This window comes from Lycium barbarum, chromosome 7 (genome assembly GCF_019175385.1).
Source record: "Lycium barbarum isolate Lr01 chromosome 7, ASM1917538v2, whole genome shotgun sequence".
Lineage (NCBI taxonomy): Eukaryota > Viridiplantae > Streptophyta > Magnoliopsida > Solanales > Solanaceae > Lycium > Lycium barbarum.
In genome coordinates this window covers 77,427,363-77,436,855 of record NC_083343.1, presented here as the reverse complement: position 1 = coordinate 77,436,855, position 9,493 = coordinate 77,427,363, and positions in this window count along the sequence as shown.

The window sequence follows — 9,493 nt, the reverse complement described above, 5'->3', positions numbered from 1 at the left end:
TACAGTTGTATGTGTAATCCAATAGAGGCTCGTAGATACTCAATGTGGGTTATGTGTTTTCACGACGTGGATATTGTGTAAATATATTGATATATGTTATTGTATAAAAGCATTATGTTTTGTAATGAAAAGCAATTTCATTGTAAAATGAGCATGAAATCGATAAATGATTGTTGAATGAGTCTAAGAAGTGATGGTACGAGCGGTGCTCGGTGGTTAGCCCCGGGTACCCGCCGCGGCCCCTAGCTGGTCATGACAGAAGTGGTATAAGAGCAGTTCGTCCTAGGAAGTGTCTACGAGCCGTGTCTAGTAGAGTCTTGTTTATGGTGTGTTGCGCGCCACATCAATAAACAAGAGGCTATGGGGCATTTAGGAAAATGACCATCTTTCTTCTTATTAGATCGTGCGATAGAGCCGTGTATAAGATTTTATCCTCCCTAATAGTGTGTTGTGATTTCAGAATGCCGCCCAAGGGAAAAGCTATAGCCGCCCAGAAGAGCAAGACTACGACAAAGAGGCGGGTAGAAAGAGAGCTTCCGGTGAATATTGGAGAAGGCCAGTCACAAAATGAGACTCCTTCTAGCACTTCCTCTACCCCGACTAATGTGGAAGAGCAAGGAGAAGCTCCAACTCCAATTCCTCCGCTAGTTGCTTCGGGTCAACAAATGACCGAGGCCATTCAGTTATTGACACAGTTGGTTGCCGCCCAGGCACAACGGCAAAATGCTGGCCCGAGTGATCGATCAGCCAGTACTAGAGCCCGTGACTTCATGATTTTAAACCCTCCAGAGTTCTTTGGGTCAAAGCCGGATGAGGTTTCGTAAGGCTTTATCGATGAGATGTTGAGGACTTTAAAGATTATTCATGCCTCCGAGACTAAATCCGTGGAGTTGTCCTCTTATAGACTCCGCGATGTGGCAGTCCTGTGGTATAATAATTGGGTATTATCATGAGGAGAGAATGCGCCTCCACCCGTATGGCAGGAATTTGTGGATGATTCTATTCGTCACTATTTACCACCCGAGATTTGCCGAGCTAGGGCGGATAGATTTCTAAATTTGAAGCAAGGAATTATGAGTGCTCGGGAGTATAGTATGCAATTTAATTCTTTGGCCAGGTACGCCCCGGCTATGGTGGTTGACATAGGAGATCGTGTTCACAGATTTGTGAGTGGTTTGGGACAACATATATTCAAAGATTGTTTGACGGCTTCATTGCAAGATGGGATGGACATTTCCCGTATACAGGCCCATGCCCAGAACTTAGAGGGGCGATAGCAACCATCGAGAAGTGATCGTCATATGGACAGGAGGCAAAGTAAGAGGGTTAGATCTATGGGAGCGAGCAACAAGTACAAAGGGGGATCGAGGAAGAATTATTCTAGGCAGTCAGGCCAAACGGCGACTAGCGCACCTCCCAGATTTCCAGATAGAAGATTTGACCGCTCCTTTCGCTCGGGACAGGGTCAGAGCTCGAGGGCTTCAGGCTCCCAGTTTGAGGGTGATTATAGTCAAGGGAGACCCCCAGTTCCACGATGTAGTCGGTGCCGCAAATTACAATCAGGGCCATGTCGCCAGGACACAGATGTTGTTATGTTTGTGGGGAGACTGGGCATATGATGCGAGATTGTCCCTCACGGTATGGTAGAGATGGGGTTCAACCCACAGGCTCAGTAGCTGGTTCCTCGTCAGCGCGCCCGGTAGGGCAGGCTCCCTAAATGTCAGCAGGTCGAGGTAGAGGCAGAGGGGCAGCATCTACTTCAGGTGCCACCCAGCCCCGCGTATATGCTTTAGCCGGACGACAGGATCTCGAGTCCTCCCCGGATGTGGTTACAGGTATATTGTCTATATTCTCCCGTGATGTGTATGCATTGATGGATCCCGATTCTACATTCTCTTATATTACTCCATATGTTGCTGGTTGTATTGGGGTAAAACCCGAGTCAATTAAACCATTTGAGGTACTCACTCCGGTTGGGGATCCCGTGATAGCAAGGCAAGTGTACAAAAATTGTGTCATTATGATATGTGATCGTCAGACCAAAGCTAATTTTATTTAGCCGAAAATGATAGCTTTCGATGTAATCATGGGTATGGATTGGTTGGCCTCGTGTTATGGAAATGTTGATTCCCATACAAAAGTGGTTCGATTTCAATTCCCGGGAGAGCCCGTACTTGAATGGAAGGGTAACACGGCATCCCCAAAAGGTCGGTTTATTTCCTACCTTAAGGCGAGGAAGATGATAGCGAAAGGCTATATTTATTATCTAGTTCGGGTGCATGACACAGAAGCAAAGTCGCCAACATTTCAATCTGTTCCGGTGGTGAATGAATTCCCAGAAGTATTTCCTGACGAGCTTCCAGGTCTTCCTCCAAAAAGAGAAATTGATTTTGCTATTGACGTGTTGCAGGACACCAAGCCTATTTCTATTCCTCGTTATCGAATGGCTCCGGCGAAATTGAAATAGCTAAAGGCATAGTTGAAAGACTTTCTTGACAAGGGGTTTATCAGACCCAGGTCCTCACCGTGGGGAGCACCAGTCTTATTCGTGAGAAAGAAAGACGGATCCCTACGAATGTGCATCGATTATAGGCAATTAAATAAGGTGACGATAAAGAACAAATATCCTTTCCAAGGATTGATGACTTATTCGATCAATTTTAAGGTGCTAAGTGGTTTTCTAAAATAGATTTGAGGTCGGGTTACCATCAGGTGAGAGTTAGAGAAGGAGATATTCCCAAAACGGCTTTCAGAACGAGATATGGCCACTATGAATTCTGAGTGATGTCGTTTGGATTGACTAATGCTCCGTCCATGTTTATGAATTTGATGAACAATGTATTCAGGCCTCTCTTGGACTTATTTGTGATAGTATTTATAGATGATATTCTGGTATATTCTTGCACTAATTTAGAACATGCAGATCATTTGCGAATTGTTCTTGGCATTCTTCGAGCCCGGGAATTATATGCGAAATTTTCAAAGTGTGAGTTCTTGCTGAATTCGAAAACATTTCTGGGCCATGTCATTTCAAATGATGGCACTCGAGTCGATACTCAGAAAATTGAGGCTGTGAAGACTTGGCCAAGGCCTACGACACCTACAGAAGTTCGTAGTTTTCTGGGGTTGGTAGGTTATTACAGAAGGTTCGTAGAGGGTTTCTCGTCTATTTCATCCCCATTGACGAAGCTAACCCAGAAGTCAGCAAAATGTTAGTGGAACGATGCTTGTGAGCGTGGTTTCCAAGAGTTGAATGACCGATTGACCTCAACTCCAGTTTTAACACTTCCAGAAGGGCCGGATGGCTATGTTGTGTACTGTGATGCTTCCGGAGTGGGATTAGGATGCGTATTGATGAAACATGGGAGATTTATTGCATATGCTACGAGACAACTACGGAAACATGAAAAGAATTATCCAACTCATGATCTTGAATTGGCTGCAGTGATTCATGCGTTGAAGATATGGAGACATTATTTGTATGGTGTGCACGTCGATATCTATACAGATCACAAGAGTCTCCAACATATTCTTAAGCAGAAGGAGTTGAACCTGCGGTAGAGGCGGTGGTTAGAATTGTTGAAAGATTATGATGTGAACATTTTGTACCACCCTGGAAAAGCGAATGTAGTAGCCGACGCGCTTAGCCGCCGATCCATAGGTAGTCTATGTGAAGTTCCTTCAAAAAGGAAAGAAATGATTCGTGAGCTCCATCAATTAGCTAATCTTGGAGTACGTGTAGTCGATCCAGGTAGTGCGAGGGTCAGCATTAACGATCCTGCAGTTTCATCTTTAAATGTAGAAGTGAAGGAGCGACAATATGAAGACTCCCAATTGTGCCATTACAGAGACCTATCTCATGAATAGGAGAAGTCTCCATTTGAATTTTCTATTGATGGAATTATTAGGTACCGAGGCAGACTATGTGTGCCGAATGTGGCAGAATTGGGCCGGCGAATTCAAAAGGAAGCACATTATTCTCGGTATTTCATTCATCCAGGTGCGACGAAAATGTATCACGATCTCAAATTGATGTATTGGTGGGATGGCATGAAGAGGGACATAGCAGAATTTGTAGCACAGTGTCCAAATTGCCAACTAGTAAAAGCCGAACATCAGAAGCCAGGGGGCTTATTACAAGCGATGGAAATTCCTATATGGAAATGGGAAGTGATTAATATGGATTTTATAGTGGGATTACCCCGTTCACGAGGGAAATATGATTCTATATGGGTGATCGTGGATAGACTCACAAAAGCAGCTCATTTTCTTCTAGTCAGAACTACGTATTCAGCGGAAGATTATGCTAGGTTGTATTTAAAAGAAATTGTGCCACTTCATGGAATTCCATTATCTGTTATTACAGACAGAGGGGCACAGTTTAAAGACAAGTTCTGGAAGTCCTTTCAAGAAGGTCTTGGTGCCTAAGTCAAGATTAGCACGACGTTCCATCTGCAGACCGATGGACAAGCCGAGTGTACTATTCAGACCTTGGAGGATATGCTACGAGCGTGTGTGCTGGATTTTGATGGTAGTTGGGATGAGCATCTATCCCTTATTGAATTTTCATACAACAATAGCTATCATTCCGGTATTCAAATGGCTCCGTATGAAGCTTTGTATGGAAGGAAGTGCAGGTCTTCAATTGGGTGGTTTGAAATTGGAGAAGAACAATTATTAGGCCCCAAATTGATTCAACAAGCAGTCAAAAAAGTCAAGGTGATCCGAGACCGATTGTTAACAGCCCAAAGTCGCCAAAAGTCTTATGCGGACAACCGCCAACGAGACTTGGAATTCCAGGTTAATGATTGGGTATTTCTGAAAGTATCGCCAATGAAAGGGGTGATGAGATTTGGCAAGAAAGAGAAGTTAAGTCCAAGGTACGTTGGACCCTATAAAATTATCCATAAGGTGGGTCGTGTAGCTTATGAATTGGACTTGCCTTCGGAACTTGAATCAGTTTATCCAGTCTTCCATGTTTCGATGCTCCGCAAGTGTGTTGGAGATCCTACGAGGATTGTTCCTATTGACGACGTTCAAGTGACAGAAAAGCTAACCTACAAAGAAGTGCCTATGGCCATTCTAGACAGGCAAGTGCGAAGACTTCGAAAGAAAGAAGTAGCTTCGGTCAAAGTGCTGTGGCGAATAACAACAGGGAAGAAATGACTTGGGAAGCGGAAGAAAGGATGAAATTCAAATACCCGTATTAATTCCAACACCCGGGAGAAATTCCAAGTGAAACGCCAACAACATAAGGTATGCATGCATTGAATGAAGTGTAATAATTAAAGTATCTGAACACCCCTACTCCCATCATTTCTCAGAAGTTTATTGTGTTACGGACCTGTGAGGCGATGTGATATTATGGGTTGTTGTGACAGGATGGTAGTGCCATATTATAAATGAAACTCTGGCAAATTTTTTCTAGAATCCTCGTTGACTTAACATTCGAGGACGAATGTTCCAAAAGGGGGGAAGAATGTTACACCTCAGAAATTTCTCCGTGAACGTACAATGAATAGACAAACGAAGAGCATGAGTGTACGATGTTTTACTAAGAAAGGGGATGACTACTTATGAGTTTTGAAAATGCGAAAGTTGCAGATTTGCACTTCGTCCTAGTTGGTCGTAAAATAGAATACGACCCGTAAAGTGGTTTACGGACCGTAAACTGCTATCGTCTTTCAACATTCCAAAACTTCAAATTTCTGCCAAATGTCTAAATGGTTAAATACGACTCAGAATACGGACCGTAAATCAAAATACGACCCGTAAACTGTGACCGTAAACCACCATGACCTCCAGCAAACCTTTCTGGTTCTATTATGCTTAAATACGGTCGTGAAAGACGGATCGTAAACCAGAATACGGCCCGTAAACTGGGTTTACGGCCACTGTGCACTTCGACTATTGTTCATAAAAAAAAAACAGATTTTAAGTTAAGTATAAGGGACCCTTTTTCATTCCTTTCATTTCATTTTCACTCCACACTTCAAGAAACATCTAGAATACTCTCTAATATTCATCCACAAGAGAATCAAAGGAAAATCAAGATCAACAACACCAAATCCATGAAATCAAGAGTGTGAAACTCATCAAAGTTCATCTACACCAAGAAATTGCAAAGGAAGTGAAGTAGGGTTTTTGGTATAGAAGAGTATTGCTACACAAGGCTCGTTCCTACCCTATCTAAGGTAAGTTTTATGACTTTCTCATGATGATTGAAGTATTTATACGATGAAACACTTGGATTATAGAAGAGTGTAGTAAATGGGTCATAAAATGTGAATAGTGCCATAGTTGAATGATAGTTGGATTAAATTATGAATGTTGATGAGTTGGGAGTATAAATATGTTATAAATGACGTGTAGACCATGAAATAGGTATGATGTATGAGAAAATGTGATGATGAGCTAAAACCCATAAATGTGGAGAAATTGGAGAAAAATGGTGGAATGTTGTAAATGTAGATAAATGACGATTGTTGATACGATATTGTGAGTGTTGTTGTGAATGTTTGGTAGTTGAAATGAAACATGGGAAAAGTAGTGGAAACAAAGGAAATGCTGCACAATTTTTCCTAGAAATAGTAGCGCGTTCTTCTTGTCGATTGACTAACGATGGTACGAATTCTCTCTTGAAGGTAGAGACGTGACATCAAAGGAAATCAAGCAAACGATAGCATAGTTAAACGACAAAGGTATGTGAGGCTTATCTTTTCTTTCAAACGGCATGAATCCTTCAAGTCTTATATAATCCTTCTACAAAATGAAGCCTATGAGTCCTTCGATATATTGAATTACATATAAATATGGTGGTGATGATAATGAGCTAGAGTATAGCGATTCAAGAAATGGTGGAATGATGTTCCTATAAGGCTAATGATGTTATCTTTTTTAACACTCGCCTCATGCTCTATTTCCTTCAAGGCGAGGCACGATACTCATAAACGTTCATAATATAATGGGGGTTTACGACCTTACGTCACCCCGACATAGTGTGGTTGCCCTTAAAGCTTAACGTATGCTCTTAATGCTAATATATGATATGTCTATAAGATGATTAACAATGCTATTTTGTAATACGATGATGATATGTATAAGATACCAAGAAATGATAAGATGATGCTATGTTATGAGATGTGTAATAGTGATGTGTTATGATTGATTTTGTGATGATAAGATTCCACCGTGCCTATTTGGTCGGGCATGTCACCGCGAATGCGGGCTGCGTATGATTCCACCGCCTATATGGCCGGGCATGTCACCGCTATGCGGGCTGCTATGTTTACACTGAGCCTAGAAGGCCGGGAATGATCACCACTAGTGGGCGGCATATGAGGATTACCCGGACGCGGGTAATGATGCGGAGTACGATGTGACGATGTACGTGATGAAGTATGTGATGATGTATGTAATGATGAATGTGATGATATATGGGATATCACAAAACATATACTATGATGATGTAAAATATGATATATGTAAAAAGTATATTGCTTATAACACTCAAGCAGGTTATATCTTTTCTTCTGATTCATGATGCTTCTATGACATTGTTCATTTCATTCCTGTCTTACATACTCAGTACAATGTTCGTACTGACGTCCGTTTTCTTTTGACGTTGTGTTCATGCCCACAGGTAGACAGGGAGGAGATCTTGCTCCAGACTCTTAGATCCGTTAGCAGACTGAAAGCACTCCCTTGTTCCGGAGGTGATTATGATGAATCTTTTGTGTACAGTTGTATGTGTAATCCAATAGAGGCTCGTAGATACTCAATGTGGGTTATGTGGTTTCACGACGTGGACATTGTGTAAATATATTGATATATGTTATTGTATAAAAGCATTATGTTTGTAATGAAAAGCAGTTTCTTTGTAAAATGAGCATGAAATCGATAAATGATTGTTGAATGAGTCTAAGAAGTGATGGTACGAGCGGTGCTTGGTGGTTAGCCTCGGGTACCCGCCGCGGCCCCTAGCTGGGTCGTGACAATCTATGGCATATCTCGTACCTTTATCTCATGTGAAATCCTCTGTGAACATAGACTCGTAATCCTTTGGAGCATTGGTCATAGGACACCCGTTAGAGCTTATAGACAATCTATAACAATATCGGGGTGACATGAGGTCGAGAACCCCCAATTGCATTATGGAGTGATCATATGCATTATATCTCACATTGAAGGAACTAACATTTTTAAGGTGAGTGTACACCATGAAAAACATCAATGGATCGTAAATAGGATCATCCACTTCATAGGCATCATATCTTGTTTTAGAATCTCTAGGTTTAAACTTATTATCATTATTACCATGCTCGTACCATATCTCTTTTCTTTATCTTGTATGAAGCTCTTTATGGTCGTAGACTCATAATTTTCGATACGTAGGAAAATAATGGAAAGATAGGAGGATTCATACCATAGGAATCATGCCTTAGAAAGAAGGGACTGGCCTTACATACCTCTTTCGTTTAACAATTCCATCTCTTGATTGTTCTCCTTCAATGCTCACGTTTCTACCTTCAATAGAATTCGCATTAACATTAGCTAATTGATTATATGAATGTGCTTACTAAAGCTAGAGAAAATTGGGCGGCATTTCCTTTGTTTCTACTACTTTCTCCATATCATATATCAACTCCTAAATGTCAATAATAACATTCATAATATCGCCATCAATAATTTTCGTCAAATTCATCATTACCAAATCCTCACAATTTCCTCTCAAGGTTATTCATAATCATGACCCTAATACAACATTACATTCATTCTCACCTAATATTTCTCTCATGCTCATAACATCATTCATAACTTAATTACAATCACAATATATCAAGAATCATGATTCATATTAATATACTACTCACAATTGCCACTAATCTCATATTTCGTAACCCATTTTCCATCTTCTTCCATAATCCAAGTCTTTCAACCCCCAAATACTTTAAACAACATGGAAAGATCATAAAACTTACCTTTGATAGTATGAGAATGAGATTTTTGTGGAAACACTTCACTTGAGCAAAACCCTAGTTCCACTTCCAAAGAGATTTCTTGACTTGGATGAACCCTAGTGAGTTTTTTGCACTTGTTTCTCTTGGATTTATGATATGAACCTTTGATTTGTCTTGAATTTGTGTTGATGAAATATTTAGAACCCTCTAGAACTCTTGAGAGAGATGAAGAAGTGGAAAGAATGAGCAAATAAAAGTGGGAACATGTATTTATACTTGCAAATTAATCAGTTCGTCGGGCATTATACGGACCACTTATACAGTCCGTATAACATTGTACGGTCCGTATAAGTGCCCGTGGTTCACCACCATGGAAGGCATTCTTCCTGTTGGGTTATACAGACCCTTATACGGTCCGTATAAAATTCCACGGTCCGTGTAAGGTGGTCGTGTAACTCACAGCTTTTCCGGAGTTGTCCTCGTCGTTTCGTTTGATCTCCAATCCTTATGGAACCTCCTTGACACTTGTTTAA